The sequence below is a fragment of the Herpailurus yagouaroundi genome, unplaced genomic scaffold (genome assembly GCF_014898765.1).
Source record: "Herpailurus yagouaroundi ecotype Mexico unplaced genomic scaffold, PumYag 530, whole genome shotgun sequence".
In the NCBI taxonomy this organism is placed as follows: domain Eukaryota; kingdom Metazoa; phylum Chordata; class Mammalia; order Carnivora; family Felidae; genus Herpailurus; species Herpailurus yagouaroundi.
In genome coordinates, this window is record NW_024412747.1 from 4,263,770 (window position 1) to 4,289,928 (window position 26,159).

General features: G+C 41.9%; 1 protein-coding gene, 1 non-coding gene and 1 pseudogene across 3 annotated transcripts in view; 1 reads left to right on the top strand and 2 right to left on the bottom strand.

Moving 5' to 3' along the window:
• The window catches only part of TBCE (tubulin folding cofactor E), a 92,726-nt gene extending 73,455 nt beyond the window's left edge, over window positions 1–19,271 (bottom strand). Inside the window, exons 1-2 of one of the 2 annotated variants that reach the window (XM_040464880.1) lie at window positions 19,192–19,242; window positions 2,544–2,662 (exon numbers count right to left, since the gene is read on the bottom strand). The gene's annotated coding sequence lies outside the window, so the exon portion shown is untranslated. Of the gene's footprint in view, window positions 1–2,543; window positions 2,663–19,191 lie in introns of both variants that reach the window. The other variant, XM_040464879.1, reaches the window with a different exon arrangement.
• Window positions 13,356–25,982, bottom strand: LOC121023166 (cell death regulator Aven-like; annotated as a pseudogene).
• LOC121023262 (small nucleolar RNA SNORA64/SNORA10 family) lies at window positions 25,684–25,807 on the top strand. Its single transcript, XR_005787327.1, has one exon. It is a non-coding gene; the product is annotated as a small nucleolar RNA SNORA64/SNORA10 family (small nucleolar RNA).
• Window positions 25,983–26,159: the final 177 nt, after the last annotated feature.

Here is a 26,159-nt window from a genome sequence, read left to right on the forward strand (position 1 = left end):
TGTGTGTGTGTGTGTGTGTGTGTGTGTGTGTGTGTGTGTGTGTGTGTCAGACGAATATTATGCAGCCATAAAAAAGGATGAGTTTGAGCCATTTGCAACAACACAGATGGACCTAGAGAGTCTTATGCTAAGTGAAATAATTCAGACTGAGAAAGACCAATATCATATGATTTCATTCATATGTGGAATCTAAAAGCAACAACAAATGAATAAACAAAAAAAAGCAGAATCAACCTTAAATACAGAGCTGATATTTGCCAGAGGTGAATGAGGTGGGGGTGAATTGGCAAAACAGGAGATACAGGCTTCCAGTTATGGAATGAGTAAGTCACAGGAAGAAAAGTCACAGCATAGGGAATACGGTCAATGATACTGTAACAACCTTCTATGGTGACAGATGGTAGCTTCACTTGTGATGAGCAAAGCATAACGTATAGAGAAACTGAATCACAATGTTGTATACCTGAAGCTAATGTACCACTGTGTATCAACTATACTCAAATAATTTCTAACATAAAAATTCAAATGTAAAAAAATTTAAATGTTTAAATTTAACTATAATTATCCTAAAAAATAGTTTTCACTAGTTTTAAATGCCTTTTCAATTTTCATTAACATGTAAATAGAATTTTTTACAAGCGAAATAGATACGTAATTTGTATTCTACTTCTTTTATTAACAGGTGAACATTTTTCTATACAGCCACAGAATTATCATATTAAGTTCTTTAATGTTGACCTGTAGATCCACAATTAATCATTTCTATCTCTCCCCACCCCCCAAAAAACAGCTAAAAACATGGTTTTGTTTTTAAAATATTCTTGTCCCCTGAAGTATTTCCCTGGGAAAAATTCTTGGAGATAATTATTCAAAGTAAATAAACATGTTTAAGATTCGAGAAAGCCATGGCCAAACTGTCCATTCAAAAACAAAGTTAAATACTAACACTGACACTAAAAGAAAGTCTACTTGTTTACTTGTTTCTATAAAGTCTTATGAATTCCCATGAAGAACTTTTTTTTATTATTTAAAAAAAATTTTTTTAACGTTTATTTATTTTTGAGACAGAGAGAGACAGAGCATGAACGAGGGAGGGGCAGAGAGAGAGGGAGACACAGAATCGGAAGCAGGCTCCAGGCTCTGAGCCATCAGCCCAGAGCCCGACGGGGGGCGCGAACTCCTGGACCGCGAGATCGTGACCTGAGCTGAAGTCGGACGCTTAACCCACTGAGCCACCCAGGCGCCCCTCCATGAAGAACTTTCAAGTCAGGTCTTCTCTATTCTATACTTGTACAACTAATTTTTTTAAACTAATCTCTACACCCAACATGGGGCTAAAACTCACGACCCCAAAATCAGGAGTTGTGCGCTCTACTGACAGAGGCAGGTGCCCCTTGTACAACTAATCATTGAAGCAGGACTTAACACATCATTATTCATGTAAATGCAGAACTTTACATTTATATATACTGAACATTGAACACTCCAACATTAATTATCTCTCCCAGCTCTGTCCTGTGCAATTTTTGTAAGATCGAAACAAAATGTGTATGTGTGTGTGTGTGTGTGTGTCTGTGTCTGTGTGTATTAGATATATGACTTTGACCAAAGACAGAACCCATACAAATTGTGTGTAAAACTTTTCAGTTATAAGCCCTCCTATTATCCAGTTCACATGCAAGAACATCATGAACTTTGTGAAATGCTCCCCTGAAATCAAAATAAACTGTCAGTCCCAGAATATACTGTCAATCAGAGGAATGGGGTAACTTAAACACCTCTGAGTTGTATGAATATTTTTGGAAGGAACAGTTGTTCCTTTGTGATTTGTTCTATTGACAATAATGAGTACGAGAAGGAAGATAATGATGATCAACAGAGAAAGTAAATACTGCACTGTTCTCTGCAAATTTCCCTGGCTTGTCAGGGAATTGCAATCCAAACAAACAAACAAAGGCAAATTTAGCAAGACTCGCTCAACTCTTCCTACTTCCTTAGGATTACTGCTTTTCTAAATGTTCACAAAAATCTTTCCTGGAGGTTCTATTTCCCCTTGTTCATTATTCTTTAAAGATTACGGACAGGAATTTTTGCAATCGTATTTCCCAGTTCTTTCATGAATTACTACATGTAATTTCTCTTGGAATGCAGGCTAATTCAAAATGGCCAAACACTATACCACCTCCTTTCATCTTCAACATGCTTTTAAACAGGCTTTTTTTTTTTAAAGACAGGAATCATTTTCCATAGACACGACAAAAGATAAAATATCGAGTCATTCTGTGATTTTTCTGTCATCTCTATGCGACATTAAATATATTTTCAAAAGATGAAGCAAAGGTGGCAAAATGTTAACAATCGCTAAATAAAGGCAACGAGTATCTGGGTGTTTCCTAGGTTTCAAAATATTCAAGATTTAAACTAAAAGCCGTATATTACTACACCCAAGGCATTTGTACTACTTTTTAGTCTAGATCAATCCTAGAAGCTTTTTTTCTTATCTTCCCATTTTTTCACAAATTGATTTGGAGGCTCAACCTTACCAGTATTTTTCTGAAGAGGTCCATTCAAGTGTCTCAAAGTCATTGTTATGCTGTTTCTTCTTCATTTCAGGGATGCTCCTTATATTTTTCCAGATACATCTTTCTCACTTAATTTTTTTCTTTAAAAATTTTTTAATGTTTATTTATTTTTGAAAGAGAGAGAGAGAGAGAGAGAGAGAGAGAGACAGAGCATGAGCGGGAGGGGGCAGAGAGAGAGAGGGAAACACAGAATCGGAAGCAGGCTCCAGGCCTCGAGCTGTCAGCACAGAGTCCAACACAGGGCTCGAACTTGGGAATGGCAAGATTGTGACCTAGGCCGAAGTCGGACGCTTAACGAACTAAGTCACCCAGGTGCCCCTTTTCTTTTATTTTTTAAAGTTTACCTAACCATTTTGAAGAGACACAGAGAGAGAGAGAGAGAGAGAGGGAGAGAATCCCAAGCAGGCTCCACAGAGCCCCAAGTGGGGCTCCACACTCACAAACCATGAAATCATGAGCCGAGCCCAAGTTGGATGCTTACCCAACTAAGCCACCCAGGTGCCCTTCTCACTTAATTTTTTAAATAGATGATACTCAAAAGAATAAAAGGGAATACACTAAAAGTTTCCCTTCCATTTCTGCTAGTCATTAGCTCTTTCCACTGGCAACAGTTTTATTAGTATCTGATAGTATCTTCCACACACATTTTGTGCTTATACAAGCTGATATGCTTTTTTCTTTCTTTACACAAATGATACCATGCTCTATATGGGGTTCTATTCCTTACATTTTCATTTAATAATATAACCTGGAAATTTACCCACAGCCATGTCAGAAACTTTTACATTTTTTATGGCTACACAGTATTTGTATAGATATACCATAATTTATATAACCAGTCTTCACAAACTGATGGACTTAGGTTACTTCCAAGTCTTTGTTATTATAAATAATACTGCAAAGATTAAACCTTCTCAATTATTTTTTATACCTGTGCAAAAATAACTGTAGTAAACAATCTCAAACTGGGTATTGCTGAATCAAAGGGGAAGAGCATTTTTAATGTTGAGAGCTAATAACAAATGTCCCTTTTTAGGAACTGCACCAATTCACAAACCTACCAGCACTGTATGCAAGTCCCAGTATCATCACAACGTTGCCCTTCGCAGAATACTATTAAATTTTTGGTTACTTGTCAGTCTGATAAGTGAAATATACATTTTATTTACATTTCCTTTTATGAGGGAAGCTGAGCATCTATTCATTTTGATTCCCTTTTCTATGAATTACTTGTTCACATCCTTTACCCACTTTACTTATCTTTTTCTTAAGCTGTTTTTTAAACATCTAAGCTGTTTTCTGGATGTTCTTCACAATGAGATGACTACATAATTCCTCAAATAAAATACTTTGAAAAGAATTGCAAGGAAAGGGGCGCCTCGGTGGCTCAGTCTGTTAGGCGGCTGACTTCGGCTCAGGTCATGAGCTCATGGCTCATGAGTTTGAGACTCGCGTCAGGCTCTGTGCTGACAGCTCGGAGCCTGGAGCCTGCTTCAGAATCTGTGACTCCCTCTCTCTCTCCGTCCCCTCCCCAGCTCATGCTCTGTCTCTCAACTAATAAAGAAACATTAAAAAAAAATTTTTTTAAAGAATTGCAAGGAAGGACACAAGCAGATAACTGTACAACCATGTTCACGGCGCTATTATTCACAAATAGCCAAAAGATGGAACTAACCCAAATATCCGTTGATGGATGAATGGATCAGCACAATGTGGTATACACATATAGTCAAATAGTATTCAGCCTTAAAAAGAAAGGAAATTCTGTCACATGCTATAACATGAAGGAACCCTGGGAACATCATGCTAAGTGAAATAAGCCAGTAACAAAAGAACAAATACTGTATGATTCCATTTAAATGAAATACCTAGAGTAGCCAAATTCATAGAGAAAGTGGAATTGTGGTTGCCAATGGCTGTGGAAAGGGGGAAATAGTGTTAATGGCTACAGTGTTACAGTTTTGCAAGATGAAAAGAGTTCTGGAGACACAGGAGTTAAGATTGCACAACAGTGTGAATGTACTTAACACTACTCAATTGCACACCTAAAATTGTTAAGAGGATCTGGGGCACCTGGCTCACTCAGTCTGTGGAGCATGAGACTCGTGGTCTCAGGGTTGTGAGTTTGAGCCCCATGCTGGGTGTAGATTACTTAAAAAAAAAAAAAAAATCCTCAAGGGATGCCTGGGTAGTTCAGTCAGTTAAGTGTCTGACTCTTGATTTCAGCTCAGGTCATGATCTAGAAGTTCTTGAGTTTGAGCTCTGCGTCGGGCTCCTTGGTGGCAGTGTGGAGCCTGATTGGAAGTTTCTCTCTCCCTCTCTCTGCCCCTCCCTGCACACTCTCTCTCTCTCAAAATAAACAAATAAACTTTAAAAAAAACTGTTTTAGGGGAGCCTGGGTGGCTCAGTCGGTTGAGCGTCCGACTTCGGCTCAGGTCATGATCTCGCGGTCCGTGAGTTCAAGCCCCGCGTCGGGCTCTGTGCTGACAGTTCAGAGCCTGGAGCCTGTTTCGGATTCTGTGTCTCCCTTTCTCTCCACCCCTCCCCCATTCATGCTCTGCCTCTGTCTCAAAAATAAATAAACATTAAAAAAAATTAAAAAAAATCTGTTTTAAATATTTTTTAAAACTTGTCACGGCGCCTGGGTGGTTCAATCTGTTAAGCCTCTGACTTTGGCTCAGGTCATGATCTCATGGTACATGGGTTCGAGCCCTGCATCAGGCTCTGTGCTGACAGCTCAGAGCCTGGAGCCTGCTTTGGATTCTGTTTCCCTTTCTCTGCCCCTCCCCCGCTCATACTCTGTCTCTCTCTCTCTCTCTCTCAAAATAAAGACTAAAAAAAGGTGAACATAAGGGCAGGGAAGCAAAAATAATATAAAAACAGGGAGGGGGACAAAACATAAGAGACTCTTAAATATGGAGAACAGAGGGTTACTGGAGGGGTTGTGGGAGCGGGGGATGCGCTAAATGGGTAAGGGGCATTAAAGAATCTACCCCTGAGGGGCGCCTGGGTGGCTCGGTCGGTTAAGTATCCGACTTCGGCTCAGGTCATGATCTCACGGTCCGTGAGCTCGAGCCCTGCGTCGGGCTCTGTGCTGACCGCTCAGAGCCTGGAGCCTGTTTCAGATTCTGTGTCTCCCGCTCTCTCTGCCCCTCCCCTGTTCATGCTCTGTCTCTCTCTGTCTCAAAAGTAAATAAACGTTAAAAAAATAAAAAAAAGAGAGAGCCAAAGCATAAGAGACTGTTGAGAACTGAGAGCAAACTGAGGGTTGATGGGGGGTGGGAGGGAGGAGAGGGTGGGTGATGGGTATTGAGGAGGGCACCTTTTGGGATGAGCACTGGGTGTTGTATGGAAACCAATTTGACAATAAATTTCATATATAAATAAAAAAAATGAAAAAAAAAATGAAAAATAAATAAATAAATAAATAAAAAATAAAAAAAAATAAAATTAAAAAAAAGAAAGAAAAAAAAAAGAATCCACCCCTGAAATCATTGTTACACTATATATGCTAACCAACTTGAATGTAAATTTAAAAAATAAACAAATAAAAAAGAATTTAAAAATTTTTAAATAAATAAAAATAAATTTAAAAATTTTTTAGTATTTTTAAAAAATTATCAGGGCACCTGATGGTTCAGTCTTAAGGTTAAGCATCTGACTCTTGATTTCAGCTGGGGTCATGATCTCACCATTCCCGGTATGGAGCCCCACATCAGGATCTGTGCTTACAGTGCAGGGCCTGCTTGCGAGTGCCCCCCCCGCCCCCACTCTGTCCCTCCCCTGCTATCGCTCTCTCTCAAAATAAACTTAAAAAAAAAAAAAAACTATTAAGATGGTCAATGTTATCTGTATTTCAGCACAATTAAAAAAATAATATGAGGGGCACCTGGCTGGCTGAGCCCAATATTTCAAGTTTTAGAGAGCTCTGATTTGCTTCCACTTTAATTGGGACACTGAATCATTAAAATATGGTATTTCATGGGAATAGCCATATGCTTACCTCTTTGAAACTACACTACATATAATGCATCCTTCAACTGACCTCTTCATTAAGACAACTGTTTGGAGACTATAGATGCTGGCAAGGATGTGGAGAAATGGGAACCCTCTTGTACTCTTGGTGGGAATGCAAACTGGTGCAGCTGCTCTGGAAAACAGTGTGGAGGTTCCTCAAAAAATTAAGAATAGACCTACCCTATTACCCAGCAATAGCACTGCTAGGAATTTATCCAAGGGATACAGGAGTGCTGATGCATAGGGGCACTTGTACCCCAATGTTTATAGCAGCACTTTCAACAATAGCCAAATTATGGAAAGAGACTAAATGTCCATCGACTGATGAATGGATAAAGAAATTGTAGTTTATATACACAATGGAATACTACTTGGCAATGAGAAAGAATGAAATCTGGCCTTTGGTAGCAACGTGGATGGAACTGGAGAGTGTTACGCTAAGCGAAATAAGTCATACAGAGAAAGACAGATACCATATGTTTTCACTCTTATGTGGATCCAGAGAAACTTAACAGAAGACCATGGGGGAGGGGAAGGGGAAAAAAAAGGTTAGAGAGGAAGGGAGCCAAACCATAAGAGACTCTTAAAAACTGAGAATAAACTGAGGATTGATGCGGGGGTGGGAGAGGGGAAAGTGGGTGATGGGCACTGAGGAGGGCACCTGTTGGGATGAGCACTGGGTGTTGCATGGAAACCAATTTGACAATAAATTTCATATTTAAAAAAAAAAAGACAATTGTTTGCAAGCGTGTGTATAGAAGCTAACGGAAATAGCTGTATGCTTAACTCATTAAAAATACATTGTTTTTAAAAAAATGAAAAAAAAAAAGAATATGGTATTTCTTCTCCACTCTTCAAATTATACCTTCCTAATGCCCTAGGAAGCAGTTTGATTATATTCAACATTTTTTTCATTGAGAAGATTCAAAAATAGCTTCTTTTCCCACAATCTTTGAGGCTCTTTCACTTCACTTATTTCTTCCTTCTTGTTGATGAGAATTCAAAACAAAGGAATCTTTCCTCTCATTTTGTTTCTGCCAAGGAACTTAACAATGGACCCTCCCCACTCCACACACAAATCAGGTCTTTTCCAGAGAAAAGAAGCCTCTAGCAGAATTTAAGACAGCTGAAATCTTTCATCATTTATCTGATTTTTGTGCCTCTTTTATAATCTGTATTAGGAGGATAACCTTATTCTCTTTACCAAATGATATACAGCATAATCTATAGATCTCTTCTATTCCTCAGTCCTAGCATTGTCCCTTGTGCTTTCTACCCTAATGTCACTACTCTTTGCACCAAACAAGTATGTGTATCTTCCTGATATATACTCTTCAGCTCTCAAATCTTACATTGGATTGTTTTTAACAAAGACATGTATTTCCATTCCAATAATGAGCCCATCCTAGCAAATTTTAGTGATATTCACGGTATTGCAGGTATCCTCCCGGAACGGAAATTTGAGACCACACGTTCAGGTACTATGCTTTTGCTACAATTTCTCCCTAAAATCTTTTGGCTGTCTCCTCCATTACTTTGGTTATATATAACACTCTTTCTTCTCAACAGCATCCAATTTCCATAGTGTCAGGAGCAATTTTTCCCTCTTTATAGAATGTTAGTATCCATTCCTCTCAATCACATTTTCTTAATTCCTACTGGGAACTATTTTTCTCAATTCCTCTGAGAGGCAGACTACTTTAGAATGAGGCTGATCATTACCTAGGAAGACAAGAAAAGAAATGGCCTAGCATCTGAGTTATTATCTATGCTTATTAGGAATAAAAGATGAGAGGGAATATATCTTCAGTGGTTAAGTCATGACCACCAGAAACTCAGACTAAAGGTAGGTCAAGGTTAGTACCTGGCCTTGATGGTATTCAAGAAAACATACATGACTATCCCAAAAAGTGGGGACTGCACCATAATGGGACGGTGCAGGTGGATATTCCTCAGAAACCCAAAGGCTGCATCTAGGAAGCTTGGCCGAAGAAATATAGTATAGGTCATGTAACTGGGATCAGGGGTAACTAACAAGAATAGAGTAAGACCTCACTCAACTCCAGGTAGTTGGACCACTGGGCTGATTACCTGGACAGAGCCTAAGGGAGGTGTTTTTTACCCTTAATCCATAGACTCAAGGTGTCTTCTAACTGAAATTCGGCATTTTCCAAAATTGTGCACATAGGCAAAAAAAAAAAAAAAATAGTTGATTAGCACCACCTGTGATCCCACATCTATCACATTACAGCTAGTATAGATATCCCAAGATATATTTTACATGCATCACTATTTCAAAATCACAGCATTTATTAGACCTGCTGCTAGATTCTGTCATTTAAAATATTAATGAACACACATTACATTACAATTTTTAAGTATTTTGATAACTTTATTTCACATAACTGGATTCTCATCTAAAAGCCTATGTTTTTTTTCCAAGCTTTATTATTTGTTTATTCCAATTTTACTAAATTCCAGTTAGTTAACATACAGCGTAAAATTAGTTTCAAGTGTAGAATTTAGTGATTCAGCACTTCCATACAATAGCCAGTGCACATCATAACAAGTGCCCTCCTTAATTTCCCTCACCTATTTTACCCATCCCGCACCCACCTCCCTTCGCGTAACCATCAGTCTGTTCCCTATAACTAACGGTCTGTTTTGGGTTACCTGGGTGGCTCAGTCAGTTAAGGGTCCAACTTCGGTTCAGGTCATTATCTCACAGTTCATGAGTTAGAGCCCCGTGTCAGGCTCTGGGCTGACAGCATGGAGCCTGGAGCCTGCTTCAGGAGTCTATGTCTCCCTCTCTCTGCCCCTCCCCTGTGCACTCTCTGTCTGTCTCTCTCTCTCTCAAAAATAAACATTAAAAAAAAATTTTTTTAAGTCTATTTCTTGGTTTTCCTCTTTTCTTCTCCCTGTGTTTGTTTTGTTTCTTAAATTCCACACTAGCGAAATCATATGGTATGTCTTTCTTGGATTTATTTCACTCAGTGTAATACCCTCTAGCCCTGTCCACATGGTTGCAAATGGTAGGATTTCATTCTTTTTTGTGGCTGAATAATATTCCATTATATACATATGCCACATCTTTTTTTTTTTTTTTTAATTTTTTTTTCAACGTTTATTTATTTTTGGGACAGAGAGAGACAGAGCATGAACGGGGGAGGGGCAGAGAGAGAGGGAGACACAGAATCGGAAACAGGCTCCAGGCTCTGAGCCATCAGCCCAGAGCCCGACGCGGGGCTCGAACTCACGGACCGCGAGATCGCGACCTGGCTGAAGTCGGACGCCTAACCGACTGCGCCACCCAGGCGCCCCAGCCACATCTTTTTTATCCATTCATCAGTTGATGAACATTTGGGATCTTTACATAATTTGGCTATTGTTGATAATGCTGCTGTAAACATCAGGGTGCATGTATCCCTTCAAATTAGCGTTCTTGTACATTTTTGTATCCTTTGGGTAAATACCTCTTGGTACAATTGCTGATCACAGAGTAGTTCTATTTTTAACGTTTTAAGGAACCTCCACACTATTTTCTACAGTGGCTGCACCAGTTTGTATTCCCACCAATAGTGAGTGTTCTCCTTTCTCTGCATCCTTGCCAACACCTGTTGTTTCCTATGTTGTTAATTTTAGCTGTTCTGCCAGATGTTAGGTGGGATCTCATTATAGTTTTGATTTGTATTTCCCCAGTGATGGGTAATGCTGAGCCTTTTTTTCATGTGTCTGTTAGCCATCTGTATGTCTTCTTCGGAAAAATGTCTATTCATATCTTCTGCCCATTTCTTAACTGGATTATTTGTTTCTTGGGTGTTGAGATTTATAAGTTCTTTATATGAAATCCTGTGTATTTTCTGTATTTAAAAACATTTTGGGGCACCTGGGTGGCTCAGTCGGTTAAGTGTCTGACTCCTGCTTTCGGCTCTGGTCATGATCTCACGATTTGTGAGATCGAACCCCACATCGGGCTTCAGGCTGACAGTGTGGAGCCTGCTTGGGAGTCTCTCTCTCCTCTCTTTCTCTGCCCCTTCCCCCTCAAACAAACACTTTAAAAAAACATTCTAGGGTGTCTGGCTGGCTCAGTCTGTAGCATATTGTCAGCAACTCTTGATCTCAAGGTTGTGAGTTGACCCCCACATTAGGTATAGAGATTATCTAAAAATAAAATCTTAAAAAAAAATTCTAAGGAGCTCACAGACTTTATCAGACTGCTAAAGGGGTCTTTATCCTAGATAAAGAATCAAAGAAAATTTGAGGACATGACAGGCATCAAAGTAAATTATTTAAACTAAATTACATAGCCCTTTATAACGCTTTCATTTTCCTTATTCACAATATTCATTCAAAATTGCCGACAATTTCTTTAATTCTTCTACAGATTCTTCTTAAAAAACATGGCTTGTTTGTGTTTTTTTCTTAATATATGTAGGCGTCACGCCCAGCATAGAGCCCAACATGGGGCTTGAACTCACACCCCTGAGATCAAGAAATGAGCTGTTACAGTACACTTCATTCAACCTCTCCAGTGATAGATGAAGAAACGTCAAGGGACTTTTTCCTTATACTAAAAGGCATGTGGCATCCTGGCCCTGGTATCCTCTGGTGACAGGAATGAAGACTGAAAGAAACAGTTCCACTAGTTTGTTCTGCATTCCGTTTCACCTCAGTTTGTCTCTGGAATCCATGTTGCTAACATCGTGTGTTTGTTGTTGTTAAAAATAAAAAAAAAAAAAATTAAGAAAAAGAAATTAGCTGAGATCAAGAGTTGGATGCTCAATTGACTGAGCCACCCAGGTGCCCCCAACTGTGTTGTTTTCTAAGAGTGGAAGAATCTTAACCTGGGAAAGGCATCTGAAGAGTTCCATCTATACTATCAAAATGGTTCTCACCTGTTTTCTGCCATTTTGAGCCCAGCATCTTCCCCTTGTGGGAAGTGTACTTTCTCTGCCTGGTGGGCTGTCACTCACCCACCACAGGAGTGGACACATGGCCCAGGATGGCCAATATAGTGACTCCTCACCTCTATTTCCTTGCATATAGCAACTGGTCCATACGTGAAGACCCTAACCCAAGCAGAGCCAACCTTTTAGAAAATGACATGGGCTCTTGAAGAGAGGGTCCATCTCTCTCTTTCCCAAGACCTAAAACAAAAGGACCACTTAAACCTGGAATAACTGAGGGCACCTGGGTGGTTCAGTTGGTTAAGCATCTGATTTCAGCTCAGATCATGATCTCACAGTTCATGACTTCAAGTCCCCACATCAGGTGAGCCCTGCTTCTCTCTCTCTCCCTCTCTCTCTCTCTGCCCCTCGCTCACTTGTGCCCTCTCAAAAACAAAACCAAACCAAAAAACACTAGAAGAGCTGAGAGGTACTTCTGCTACTGTATGGAAAATATCTGTGTGAAAATAAGGCCACAAGGGAAAGTGGAGTTGCTCCAACTATGCGTGAAGCCTTTCATCAGCCCAAATGAAACAGTAAATTTTCTTTCGCTTACATCAGTTTGAGGTGAGTTTCTTTCTCCTGCAACTGTAAGAATTCTGAAAACATCACAGGAATTAAGATCATATGTGTTCCTGGGGCGCCTGGGTGGCGCAGTCGGTTAAGCGTCCGACTTCAGCCAGGTCACGATCTCGCGGTCCGGGAGTTCGAGCCCCGCGTCGGGCTCTGGGCTGATGGCTCAGAGCCTGGAGCCTGTTTCGGATTCTGTGTCTCCCTCTCTCTCTGCCCCTCCCCCGTTCATGCTCTGTCTCTCTCTGTCCCAAAAATAAATAAACGTTGAAAAAAAAAATTTTTTTTTTAAAAAAAAAGATCATATGTGTTCCTATTTAATGTAATATGAACATTACATGCAGTCAGTCTGCTGGAAAGAAATTCGACCTCATCCACTACATGTTACCTATGGGACACTGGATAATTTAACCTCTGTGTGTCTCAGTTTCCTCATCTGTAAAATGTATACTAGGAGGACCTACTTCACAGGACTGTTGTGAGAATTAAATGAGTTTTTATGTGTAGAAGTGCTCACCATCAACAGCTGGGTGCCTCAGTCAGTTAGGCATCCAACTCTTAATCTCGGCTCAGGTCACAATCTGATAGTTCTTGAGTTCGAGCCTCACATTGGGCTCTGCACTGATGGCACAGAACCTGCTTAGGATTCCGTCCCTCCTTCTCTTTGCCCCTCCCCTGCTTGCCCTCTCCTTCTCAACATAAATAAACTTTAAAAATAAATAATTTACTGGGGCACCCGGGTGGCACTGTCAATTGAGCATCATCCGACTTCGGCTAGGGTCATGATCTCACAGTTCAAGGGTTCAAGCTCCATGTCGGGCTCTGTGCTGACAGCTCAGAGCCTGGTGCCTGCTTTGGATTCTGTGTCTCCTTTTCTCTCTGCCCTCATCCTCCCCACCCACTTGCACTTGGTCTCTCTCTCAAAAATAAATAAAGCAGTTAAAAAAAATAATAATAAATAAATGTTAGCCATTAACATCTCTTAATCACTAAGACCCTTAACATCATAAATTAGATTCTATACTTAAAATTTTTTTTAATGTTTATTTTTGAGAGAGAGACAGAGCATGAACAGGAGAGGGGCAGAGAGAGAGAGAGGGACACACAGAATCGAAAGCAGGTCCCAGGCTCTGAGCTGTCAGCACAGAGGCGGACACAGGGCTCAAACCCTCGAATCGCGAGATCATGACCTGAGCTGAAGTCGGACGCCCAACCAACTGAGCCATCAGGCACCCCTAGATTCTATATTTAGATAAGGAGAAAACACTCCATAAATTCAAAGAAATATATTACAAATTCAGAATAACAGTACCTGACATGGGGAAGTTTAATTGCAGTAGGCCCACACCGCTCACAGGTATGGATTCTATCTCATTTCCCACCTTCTTAAACCACCAAGAGATCCAAAAAGATATCTGATGCACAAAAGAAGAGGTAAAAAGTACTGGCACTTTGTGAATGAATATTAGAAAAAAGATTTTTCAATATGACTTCCATTACCTTTCCAAATATATGTCCCTCAATCTTTCCCTGTGTTTATTCAAAACTGTACCAAAATATTCAGTGTGAGGTCTGAAGATCGTTCACACACTGACACCTATCGAGTAGAAAACTCAACATCAATGGGAGCCACACCTGAGATTTTGGAGCTTCAAGTAGTGATCTTGGCTCAGACACTAACAAGCTGTGAGTCCTTACGCTTATTAACCTGTTACCAAGAACACAAGGAGTTGAAACACATGCTCTTAAAAGGAACTTATAGTCTAACTGGGAGAGATAACCAACAGCAAAAAACTAAGACCTAAAATTCAAAGTGCAAGGACCAAATTCAGTGATGGAAGAGAACCATGTGGGTTAAGAGGGAGGGACGGCTCCCTGTGGAAACCACGCCCTGATGAAGCTGTCAGGAATGGACAGCAGAGAGTAAGGAAAATGAACTTTCTAGGTAGGGAAGTGTAAGAGGGTTTCTTTGATTAGAGGTTCATGTTGAGACCAGATACAGAACTTGGGAATCCTTTAAACATTTAAGGGCAAAAATATCTGCTTTTAACTTACTACCCAAAATGTAACAATTTCCAAGTACGTAGCCCAATTTTTTTAATAAGCCCTACCCCCAACAAGGGGCTCAAGCTGACCACCCCAAGATCAGGAGTCATATGCTTTACCGACTGAGCCAGCCAGGCACCCTGCTATTTAGCACAATTTTAAACAAACCCACCTGCTGTCTTTTTCTCCGCCCCCCCCCCCCCTCCGTAGACCAGCGTTCCTTTATTTTGGCTAAGCGCATGCCTTGTTGTCTGCTCCCATTCTGTCAGCAGCACCTGCTAGGCTGCAAACATCGAAGGGAAGGGGGCTGGAAACAAGAGCCGTAACGTCCGCTGCCGTCAAGGACTCTATTAGATTTAAGCCAGAGAACAAATGCAAGGAGCCTCTTAAATGTATGGTTTCAGAGGTCGCGGGACATAGAGGTAGGCCGTTTATTGGGGCAAGCGTGATGGCACACACAGGCTTGAGGCATGCTTGTAAATCAGCTGTTCCGGAAGGACAGCCTTGAGCCTGCCCTTGCTGACAAGGCAACCAAAATCTGCTTCAGGGACTTTTTTTCATTTTTCTTTTTGCTTTTTTTTTTTAATGTTAGGAAATCATGCTGCCCAACCAGTCGTTCAGCTCTTCCTCAGTAACAGTTTTTGATGTACCTGGTTGCTCAGACTCCACGTTTTCTTCCATTGCAGGTGGTTCTGCAGGACCTTCTTCTTGGACCACCTCCCCATCTGTCTCAGATTTTCGGTCCCGAGGTGTCTGGTCTAAGATGTTCTCTCTTTTACAGGCACGTCTAAACTAAACGGCAGATCTACTTCTTCCTCCGAGTGGTGTGCGGCTGACTGCAGTGGGGCAGCGGGTTCCTAAGAACCCTACAAGGATCCAGGCTTGGGCTATCCTTCCCCAGGTGCCTGGGGCAGCCAGCAGCAGATTTCAGCTTAGAGACGGATCCCTTTCCTCCAGGCCCCAAGGGCCCTTTTAAGTGCCTCCCCAGTCCCTTGGTTTCATCATTTCTCTTTGGTTTCACCTGAGGAAGCTCCAAAGGAAGGGTGGCCTGGACCGATTCAGCAGCAACATGGAGGTGGAGTGAGACAGACAGTTCTCGAAGGGCTCGAACCAATGACTCACAGTCCACAGAAAATGAATTGTTTTGGACATAAAGCTTCACCACCCCACTCTTTCTCCTCAACAAACCGTTACTGTGAGAATGAGTCCCCCGCAGAGCTGAGAACACCAGAGTCTGGCCCTGTGATTCTCCACTATCATTATCGACCTCTTTTTCCATATCTTAATATCCATCCCAGTTTGGAAACTATCTTTCTTTTAGATCTCCGCATCACTGTCACCTTCAACAGGCACTCGGGGCACTGGACTGCTCACCTCCCCAGAGCCCCAAGGAAACAGGTTGCTCTGAGGTGCCACCAGCATCGGAGGCGGGGGGCGGGGGGGGGGGGTGAAGGTGGGGAGGGGAGCGCAGGATCCTTCCGATGTCTTTTTTAAAAAGGTTTTTTAGTTGTGGTAAAATACACGTAACATAAAATTTATCACCTTAACCATTGTGTTTTAAGTTTATTTTGAGAGTGAGCCCGCAGGGGAGGGGCACAGAGAACGGGAGAGAGAATCCCAAGCGGGCACCGCACAGTCAGCGCAGAGCCCAAGGGGCTGGAACTCATCAACTGTGAGATCGTGACCTGAGCCGCTTTAAAGTATATGGTTCAGAGGCATTAGATATGCTAACACTGTTGTGCAACTAATCACCGAAACTTTTCTATCTAGCAAAACTGAAACTCTACACCCACTGAAGGACTCCCCATATCCCTCTCTCCCTAGCCCCTACCTTCCGTTTCCATGAACTTGCCTCCTCTAGGTATCTAAGTGGAATCAAGCACTATTTCTCTTTTGGGACTGCCTTATTTCACTCAGCATGTCTTGCTGTCCTTTTATGCCTCATGTCAAAGCCTGTCTCCAAGTTGTACTCTGTCCTCACGGTAGTTCCTTTGTCTTCACATACTGAACTGTCTCATGTAATTTTAAGTACGTCCTCCAAAAAGTTTTAAGCATTTCCTAAGAGGCTATAGGAGGCACATATTCTCTCTGAAAGAGGCACATCTCCTCTCTAAAACATCAATGACTTACATCTACACCAAACCCACAATTTTTCTGACAAAACTATATAAAAGAGAATAAATTAATAACCTTGTGCCCTTTCTGTACACACTTTCAAAAATCAGCAAATCTTCCCAAATCATTCCTCCACAAATTCATCCCAGCCACTCCTAATAACTGGCAACCTATAACGTTTCTCCTTTCTGGTAGAACTTACTTACTTTCTGGGTCATATTCATTTCACACTGAATAATATGCCTACCTTATTATTTTTTAACGTACTCTCCATTAGAGACAATGTATTGTTGCATATTTCCCAACAAAAGGGTAAGGTAGGGAAAGTACCATAAACTTTTAAAATAAACTTTGAAGTGCTAAGCATACAACAAACATTCTACTAAAGTATATGATAAACTGACTTTAATAAATCAAAAAGAAAAAAACAAAACCACCAGAAAATGGTAACAACTCTAGTTTTATTGTTGAACATTCACATCTTACAAAAATAATTAAGAATTGAGATGATCCAAGAAGTCTGTTTAAATCCATAACTTAAAGGTAAAAACAATATTGTTCTGCAGGGTTGAGATTCAATTAAGACTGGGATGCCTGGGTGGCTCAGTTGGTTAAGCATGTGACTTCAGCTCAGGTCATGATCTCACAGCCTGTGAGTTCAAGCCCGGTGTGGGACTCTGTGCTGACAGCTTGGGAGCCGGGAGCCTGGAGCCTGGAGCCTGCTATGGATTCTGTCTCCCTCTCTCTGCCCCTCCCCTGCTCACACTCTCTCAAAGATAAACATTAAAAAATTTCAATTAAGATTGAATTAGATTCAATTAAGTATTCATAGTGAAATTCAAAATTAAATTTAAAAGGTTAACCAGGGCACCTGGGTGGCTCAGTCAGTTAAGCATCTGACTTTGGCTCAGGTCATGATCTCAAGGTCTGAGACACAAGCCCCGCATTGGGCTCTGTGCCTACAGCTCAGAGCCTGGGGCCTGCTTTGGATTCTGTGTCTCCCTCTCTCTCTGCCCCTCCCCTGTTCATGCTCTGTCTCTCTCAAAAGTAAATGAACATTAAAAAATAGTAAATAAAATAAATAAAAAATAATTCTTCCTTAAAAAAAAAAAAAAAGGTTAACTGGTATAAGAACAGAGTAATCTATCTTCCAAAGAAGTAGAAAAGAAAATATGAAGAGAGAAAACAAAACAAAACCCAATCTCAATCCAAAAAAAGTCAAGAAAGGAAGAGAAAAAAAGCACAGAAAGTACAAAGTATAAAATGGTAGAAAAGGTCCAAATCCATTCATTCAACTGTTATATTATGGGAAGCCTATTGAAAGCCAGATATTGTTTTAGGCACTAGGAATACAGCAGTAAACAGAACAAAAATATCTGCCCTCATGAAGCTTCTATCCTAGTGGGGGAACACAGTAAGCCAGATAAATGAACCACATGGCATGTCATATAATGAATGGGAAGCACAAGGACAAAGAGGGCAATGGAGATGGAAGGATATGTCAGAGAAGACCTCCCTGACAAGGTAAAATTCCAAAAACTAGAAGGGAGGTAAGGGTCGGAACCATATAGACAGACGGAGGGACTGGAGAGACTTCCAGGCAAAAGAACCCCAAGTGCAAATATCCTGAGGTTGGGATGTGCTTGAGGAGGCTTGAGAAGTAGCGAGAGAGATCAGAGGTAAAACAGGAGGGGATCATACAGGACTCTGGGGGTCACTCTACCAGCTTTGGCTTTTACTCTTGAATGAAATGGGCATTCTTTGGAGGATTTTTTTTTTTTTCTTTTTCTGTTTCTTTTTTAAGTAGCCCTCACACCCAGTGGGGAGCCTGAACCCACCACTCTGAAATCAACACCTGAGCTGAGATCAAGAGTCGGGAGGCTTAACGAACTGAGCCACCCAGGCACCCCAGTAGTCCATGGAGGATTTCTTGAGAGGAGGGCAAAAATTTGATTTTTTTTTTTTTTTTTTTTTAGGAGGATCACTCTAGACGCTGTAATGAAAAAAGAATGAAAGAAGAAAAAGCAGATTAGTTAGGTGGCTATGCAGTAGTCTGGGTGAGAAGGGACTGGGAGTCCGGACAGATTCTGAAGGTGAAGTCCATACAATCTGCTGGCAGATCGAAGGTGTGGTGTGTGAAAGAGATGAGTCATGGATGGCTCCAAAAGTTTGGGCCTGAACAAAGGTCTCAGTAATGACAATGAATAAGTACAGAAACCTGCCTGTCAAAAGGCAGAGACTGTTGCCGTGGATTTTTAAAAATCCCCAGCGATAGCTGTTTATAAAAGCATACAGAAAGGTTAAAACTAAAACGATGCTGAGACAAATATCAAATGACAGCGGCCTTGGCTAGGTTAATGTCAAACAAGTCTGCTCCCTGAATCTTTATCTCCCCCGTCTCTACCTTAACAGTCTGGCATTTGTGAACCCTGTCTTCCAACGAGACTGTTGTTTCTTTGGGGACAGGGATGTCGCACCCTCCTGTGCACCCACCCACAACTCGCAACAGTCCGCAGTTGGTGGTAAACACTATTTCAAAATATTAAATGTTCTCCACCTACCACACGTTATTCCTCCTCCTCCACAAATGTTAAATGATTCGGAACTTCAGGGCTGTTTCTCTAACCTGAGCTATTTCACCTCGTCCAAAGTAACCCGCCAGCAAGGCTTCCCGGTAAAGGGATGGACGGCGCTGCCAGTGCGGCTCCCTCGCCCGCTCGCCGGCCCGGACTCCCTACAGCCGGCGCGTCTGGGTCTGGTCGAGGCGGCAGGGAGCAGGCAACGCCCGACTCTTGACCAGCTAAGAAGTTTCTAGGAAAGGACTAAACGACCGAAGCATTGCAGGGTGACGCACCGGCCACTGGCCAGCCACGAACGCTTGGCTCCCGCAGCCCCTCAGCCCCTCCGAAGCTCACCTGCAGGCAGAGAGCCCGGGGGGTTCGGACACCGACCCTCGCACGCGCCAGGCAGCAGCGGAGCTTCCGGTCCTGGCCGGAAGTGCTTCCTTAGGGAGACAGGAAGTCCCACCTCCGCTGGGTGGGCGGTGGCAGCTGGAGCTTAGGCGTGGCTATAGCGAGCAAGAGGCTTCGGAGTCGGAGGTTTGGTCCACCCACCCAAACCTGGGCAAGCTCCCCGCCCCTCTGCTGCCCGAGTGATTCCTCTAAACTCAGGACGGAACAACTCAATGAACGTACATGTTCCAGCCTACTTGTGATTCACTTCCATGTTTATTGAGAGTCTACCAAGTCGGAGGCGTGTGGTCACAGATAAGAAGATAGTGTTGATGCCTCAAAAACTAAGAGGATAATAATAATAATCAACCAGGTAAAATAGGCAGAATGAAAGTAAGTACAATCATAGAAAAAGCAAATTCCATAGGTTTGTTAATTTCTAAGCGTCAGGTTTCTATGTAATTAGCTCAGTGGTTTGTTACGAGGATCAAATGAGATGACACAAATAAACATTGAGCAATGGGGTCTGGTACATGATTAAAGCACACATAGCTGTGGTGTTGGTATCATTGGTTGAAAATAAGAAGCCTTTATTACCCACCCACCCCACCCCCCCCCCCCGCACAAGGGGAAATTGAATAACAACTAAGGGAGGTAGCATTCATGCTTACTGTTAAAGTTGAGAAGAATTTCAGTACATAGAGAGATATCCATTGTGAATCTGTAAACAACTGCTTTTGTTGATTAATGAAAGGACATGGGATGAAAAGCCTTGCTCCCTAAAACAGAACTCTCAGAAGTTTGTTGTTTGAAATCCTATCAGTGAGAATGGAACATCCCTCTCCTGCCTGGCAGAGCTAAGCCATGTGGATCATTTTGGCACTTTTCCAGTCCAGGTATAGAGCTTCAAATAAGGGGTTTTCAGATATAACATTCCACGTTTATTTCAACTTTGTAGTTTTCAAGAGTTCCAGACCTTAGAGTCTGCTTCATAGCCCAGACCAGAGCCTGCTTAATTCTTACCTATACTGCACCCAATCCTATGCTATCACAGTCTCTTCCCCTGCCTCTGCCTTTTTTTTTTTTTTTTTTTTTTTAAGTTAGACATACTGCCCCTCTGGTGTGTGTGTGGTCTTACTTGTTTCAGCAACTAAATAAACCTTTGTTAGACTATAGGCTTGCTTTTGAATGAACCTTATCACTATTGTGAACAAGGTTCTTAGACTCATGAAAGTTGGAGGACACTTTTATTTTGTTTTTAAGGTTTATTTATCTTTAAGAGAGAGAGAGACAGAGAAAGAGAGCATGCAAGCAGGGGAGTGCGGGGGGGGGGGCGGGGGGAGATAGAGGATCTGAAGCAGGCTCTGTGATGTCAGTACAAAGCCCACAGTGGGGCTCAAACTCAAACCGTGAGATCATGACCTAAGCCCAACAGACACTTAACCCAGTCAGCCACCCAAGTGCCCAAAGAACTCCAAAGAATTCTTCTAGTCTCTTCTTCCTTCCGTAAAGGAGTTCCTTACTGCTTTGATTGCTCCCTCCGTGATTATCTATCTTTGCCTATTGTTCTTCTTGTGCTACCTACTCTCTCTGTGTCTACATCTACTTTCTTGATTTTTGTTATTGGAAGGCTAACAACTATTTTAATACAGAAATCATTTGGAGTTATGGGGTAACTTGATAGAAGATCAAGGTCAGGTAAACCCACTAAATACCAGGAGATATATTTGATTTCATTAGTGTCTAAGTAGACAGCATGAAAGTTAAGTCTATACCCAGATATTTGGTCAAACACTTGTCTAGATATTGCTGTGAAGGAGTGTTTTAGATGAGATAAACAGTTGAATCAGTACACTTTGGGCAAACCAGATTGCCTTCCATAATGTGGGTGGGCCTCATCCCATCACTTGAAGGCCTTTAGAGAAAAAAGTCTGACCGTCTCAGAGGAAGAGAGAATTCTGCCTCCCTGGAAGCACATGGCCATGAAACAGGGAGAAAGTATCAAGGTTCTTACCACAAGAAAAAAGCAAGGAAATGACTTCTGGGTAGATAAACAACACCAGGCATAGATTCAATTCGATATCTTCTCAAATCTCTCCAATGATACTATTTAAGGTTATGGTTTGTCTTATTTTAAGGTTTTCTGTGTTCCCTTAATTATTCCTGTCCCGTCTAAGTTAAATTTTTCTATATTTTCTTGTTTTGTTGTTGCTTCTTTTTTAACCTCGGTTTTCTCTGTTATACAGCAGGTACTCCATAAATGTGGGAGTTTCCAGCTGTCCATTTATATTACAGAACGAGGCAGTAGAAACGCTAAATGGGAGCAAGTGGGAGCTCAGCTCCTGTGAGCAGGGCTGCCTGATGGTAAGTCTCATTGTCATGAGAATGGGAAAGGAACAGCCATCAAACTTCCGGAAGGCTCTCAAATGCCCAGTAGAAGAGTGTGGCTCTTTGACACCAGCACCTCTGCCAGTTGCCCAAATTCATCCCGGAAACTGACTTCTAGTTCTCTAGAGAAGATGTCTTCCTCTTTTGCTTAAGGACGTATACCTGGCAATGATGATTTAGTTTCCCTACTGGGCACAAGAAGGAGGTAGTGGCGGGGGGCGGCGGCCGGGGGGGAGGGGGGTGTTCATCCTTTTGTTTACAGCCCATCAATTAATTTCTGTTTTCATCCATATTTATCCCTTCAAACCTCTGTGTTGACAAGTATAGCACTGTTCCAGTTAGTTTCCTATTGCTGCTCTAACAGATTATCACAATCTTAGTGGCTTAAAACAACATATATTAATTATCTTACAGGTCTGAAGAAGTATAACACTTCTCACTGGGCTAAAAGCAAGGTGTCAGCAGGGCTGTGTTGCTATCTGGAGGCTCCAGGCAAGAATCTGTTTCCTTGCCTTTTCTGGTTTGTAGGGGCCACCTGTATTCCACGGCTCATGGTCCCCTTCCTCCATCTATACAGTCAGAAATGGTGGGTTGAGTCCATTCCACATCACTGTGACTTTGTTTGTAGTCTCACATTTTCCTTGACTCTCCCCTTCTGCCCCCTTCTTCCACTTAGAAAAATTCTTGAAATTACATTGTTCCACCTGGACAATTCAGGATAATCTCCCTGTTTTAGGGTCATCTGATTAGCAACTTAATTTCGTCTGCAGCCTTCGTGCCCTTTGCCATATACCTACCATATTTACAGTTCTGGGGATGAGGACATGGACATCTTTGGTGGGGGCATTATTCTGCATATGGCTTTACTGAGCCTGTTGGATCCTGTGTCAGCCACAACCACTTCTCTGCATATATTTAGCTATGGCTTTATCTGCACGGCTTTCATCAGTCAGTAATCTGCTGTGTGTATTCTGGAATCTCTCATCCACTAACAGAGCCCTTCCTTTAAAAAAAAATTTTTTTTTTAATGTTTATTTATTTTTGAGAAAGAGAGAGGGAGAGAGAGAGAGAGAGAAAGTGCAAGCGGGGGAGGGGCAGAGAGAGAAGGAGACACAGAATCCAAAGCAGGCTCCAGGCTCTGAGCTATCAGCACAGAGCCCGACGTAGGGCTCGAACTCACAAGCAGCCGTGAGATCATGACCTGAGCCAAAGTTGACTGAGGCACCTAACAGAGCCCTTCCATTCTCAATGTTATTTCGATATTTTTAGCCTTTTTATTTCTTTTACTTTCCTTGTAGTATTCTCCCAAATTGAAAAAAAGAATGAACACTAGCAGAAAAATTCATCTCAGGCAGACTTGGGGCCACTTTCCCAGCTTTTAGATTTAAGAAGCGCCTGAGGGCATCTCATCTCCAAGCTTCATAGACACTGTTGACAGCTTTATTGTTAAAGCTGACAAAGATCCTTCAAAGTCTGACATGTTTCTGCTTCCTTGCCATGGGAATGTTGCTATGAACATTTGTGTACGAGGTTTTGCATGGATATTTTTTTTTTGCATTTCCCTTGGGGTAGTGGATTGAATGTGTCCTCAAAAAATTCATGCAGAAGGGAGTGGGGATGTTACTGTCTGGTCCATCCTCTCTAGAGTCTTGCTCATCCCCAGGAACGTTACCCACAATCATGGGAACTTCTGGGTTTTGCTCCCTTCCCAGAATCTCTCCTCTCTTCTTTTCTCTTTGCCCTGAAAGTCACTGCTCCTTTTTTCTGTGCCCTTCTTCCCGGACACCTAGACTGACCTCATCAATAGACTCAGGTTTCAGGAAAATTAATTCAGAAAAGGAAGTATCTTCCAAGAAATTTCTTTTAGTCCTAGAATCATAATACTTCCCAGAGGTGAAAAAGCGCAAAATGGCATGGGTACCTTTTTGGAAGTAAGGATGGAAAAAATAGAGGTGGAAGAACACAAGTATCTCAAAAAAAGTATTTTGTTAATATCTGTATCTGTAAATATCTATATCTACATCTATATGTCCTTATAATATATAGTTTTGCTCCACTCAATCACAGAATGTGATTTAATCAACTTTTTTCTATTATAGATGCTGCTGCAATAAATATACTTTTATAGGGGCACCTAGGTGGCTCAGTTGGTTAAGCAACCGACTTTGGCTCAGGTCATGATATCACAGTTCATGGGTTCAAGCCCTGCATCGGGCTCTGTGGTGACAGCTTGGAGCCTGGAGCCTGCTTTGGATTGTGTGCCTCCCTTCTCTCTCTGCCCCTCCCCTGCTTGTACTCCATCTCTCTCTCTCAAAACTAAAGAAAAACATTTAAAAAATATATATATATATATACTTTTGTATACATTTTGTACATCTGAGGGAGTATATCTTAAGTATATAGTCCCTTCTCAAAATGTAAAACAAGGTCACCATATGAGTTAGCAATGCCACTTCTAGGATTTACCTGTCACTGTTGGCTTGAGCTGCTATAACAAAATACCACAAACTGAGTGGCTTAAACAACAGAAGTTTATTTTCTCACAGTTCTGAAGTCCAAGGTTAAGGTGCCAGCCAGTTTGATTCCTGGTGAGAACCTCTCTCCTGGCTTGCAGATGGCTGTCTTCTCACTGTGTCCTCACATGACATAAAGAGAGAAAATAGTTCTCTCTGTCTCTTCTTATAAGGACACTAATCCTGTTGGATCAGGTCCCCACCCTTATGACCTCATTCAAGTTAATTACTTCCATAAAGACCCTATCTCCAAATACAAAATAATGGAGGTTGAGGCTTCAAAATAGGAGTTTTGGGGGAACATTATCCAAAAGAAATGAAAAAATACACCCACACAAAAACTTATATGCAAATGTTCCTAGCAACATTACTCATAAGAGCCAAAAAGTAGGAACTACCCAAATGCCCATCAATTGACAAGCGGATAAACAACATGTGGTATATCTATATGATAGACTGTTATTCAGACTTACAAAGAAATGAAATTGTGATACTACACGGATTAACCTTGAAAACACCATGTTAAGTGAACAAAGCCAGTCACAAGAACTATGTAATATATTGTATGATTCCACTTATATGAAATGTCCAGGATAGGTGAATCTACAGACAGAAGACAGATTTATGGCTGGCCAGGGTGGGGGCTAGGAAGTGAAGTGGACGGAAAATGAAGAGTGAATCGTAACACGGATGGGGTTTCTTTTAGGGAAGCAAAAATGTTCTAAAATTAGATTGTGGTGATGGTTACATAACTCCATGAATATAATAAGACCCACTGAATTGTATGGTGTGTGAATCAAAAAAGCAGTTTCAAAAGATACATATATTCCTAAAAGTGGAGTGTCCAGGGATCAGTGCAGAACCCACTATGCCTAGGTGAACTCATTCAGTCCCACGGCTCTATACATCATCTGCATGTCAGTGACACAATTCCAACGTCCTGCCTTGCTTGATCTCTCCTGTGAACTCTCTCTTGCCTTGTGCATGCAAATGCCTTCTTGACATCTCTTCTCGGATAGCTCATAGGCATCTCTAATTTTCCCCCCAAAATGCTGTTCCTCCTCTGTCTTCCTAAATCCAAGTTACGGTACCGCTATCTACTCAGTTTCTTTAAAAATCCGGTGATCATCCTTGATTCCTCTTTTCATTAACTCTACATGCTATCCCCCAGTAATTCCTGTTAATTCCACTTAAACTAACCCCAGCTTGCCCTTTTTGCACTGTGTGCCCTGCTCCCACCCTTGTTTTAGCTGCCATTGTCTCTCATGGGATACTCTGACACTGTTCTCGGGGGTCTCCTTATGTCCTCTCATAGACGCCTATAAATTCATCATCTACTCAGATGTCAGAATGGACTTTTATAAATGTCAATTCAATATAGTTCCTCCCTTTCTTGAAACCCTCTATTGGCTGCCCAGTTGCATTTAGATGAAAAGCTAACATCCTGAGGCACCTGGCTGCCTCAGTCGGTAGAGCATGCGTGCGACCCTTGATCCCGGGGTTGTAAGTTCAAGCCCCATGTTGGGTGTAGAGATCGCTTAAGAATAAAATCTTACCTCTCTCGACTCCACTTCATCATACTCAGTGTGTGGTTGGTGTATTTTCAGAGAGAGAGGCAGGCCCTCCTAATGCACTTCAGACCAGCCCGAGTGGCCTCTGTTCCTAGGATTACAACAGCTTCTATATGCATCAGGAGCGTTGTGTCAGATGAATCCACCCCCCCCTCCTGCCGTTTTCCCTGTTCCAGCCAAGGCCTCTTTTGATGGCGTGTCCAAGACCTACAGCTATCTCACCCCTGGCCTCTGGAAAGAGACTGTGTTCTTCAAGTCTCCCTATCAGGAATTCGATGACCATCTTGTAAAGACCCATACCAGAGTCTGTGTGTGGAGGACCCAGGCTCCAGCTATGGCCACCACACAGTTCTATACTAGACAAATGCAGTGCTAGGGGCACCTGGGTTGCTCAGTCGGTAGGCATCTGACTTTGGCTCAGGTCATGATCTCACAGTTTGTGGGTTTGAGCCCCGCGTCA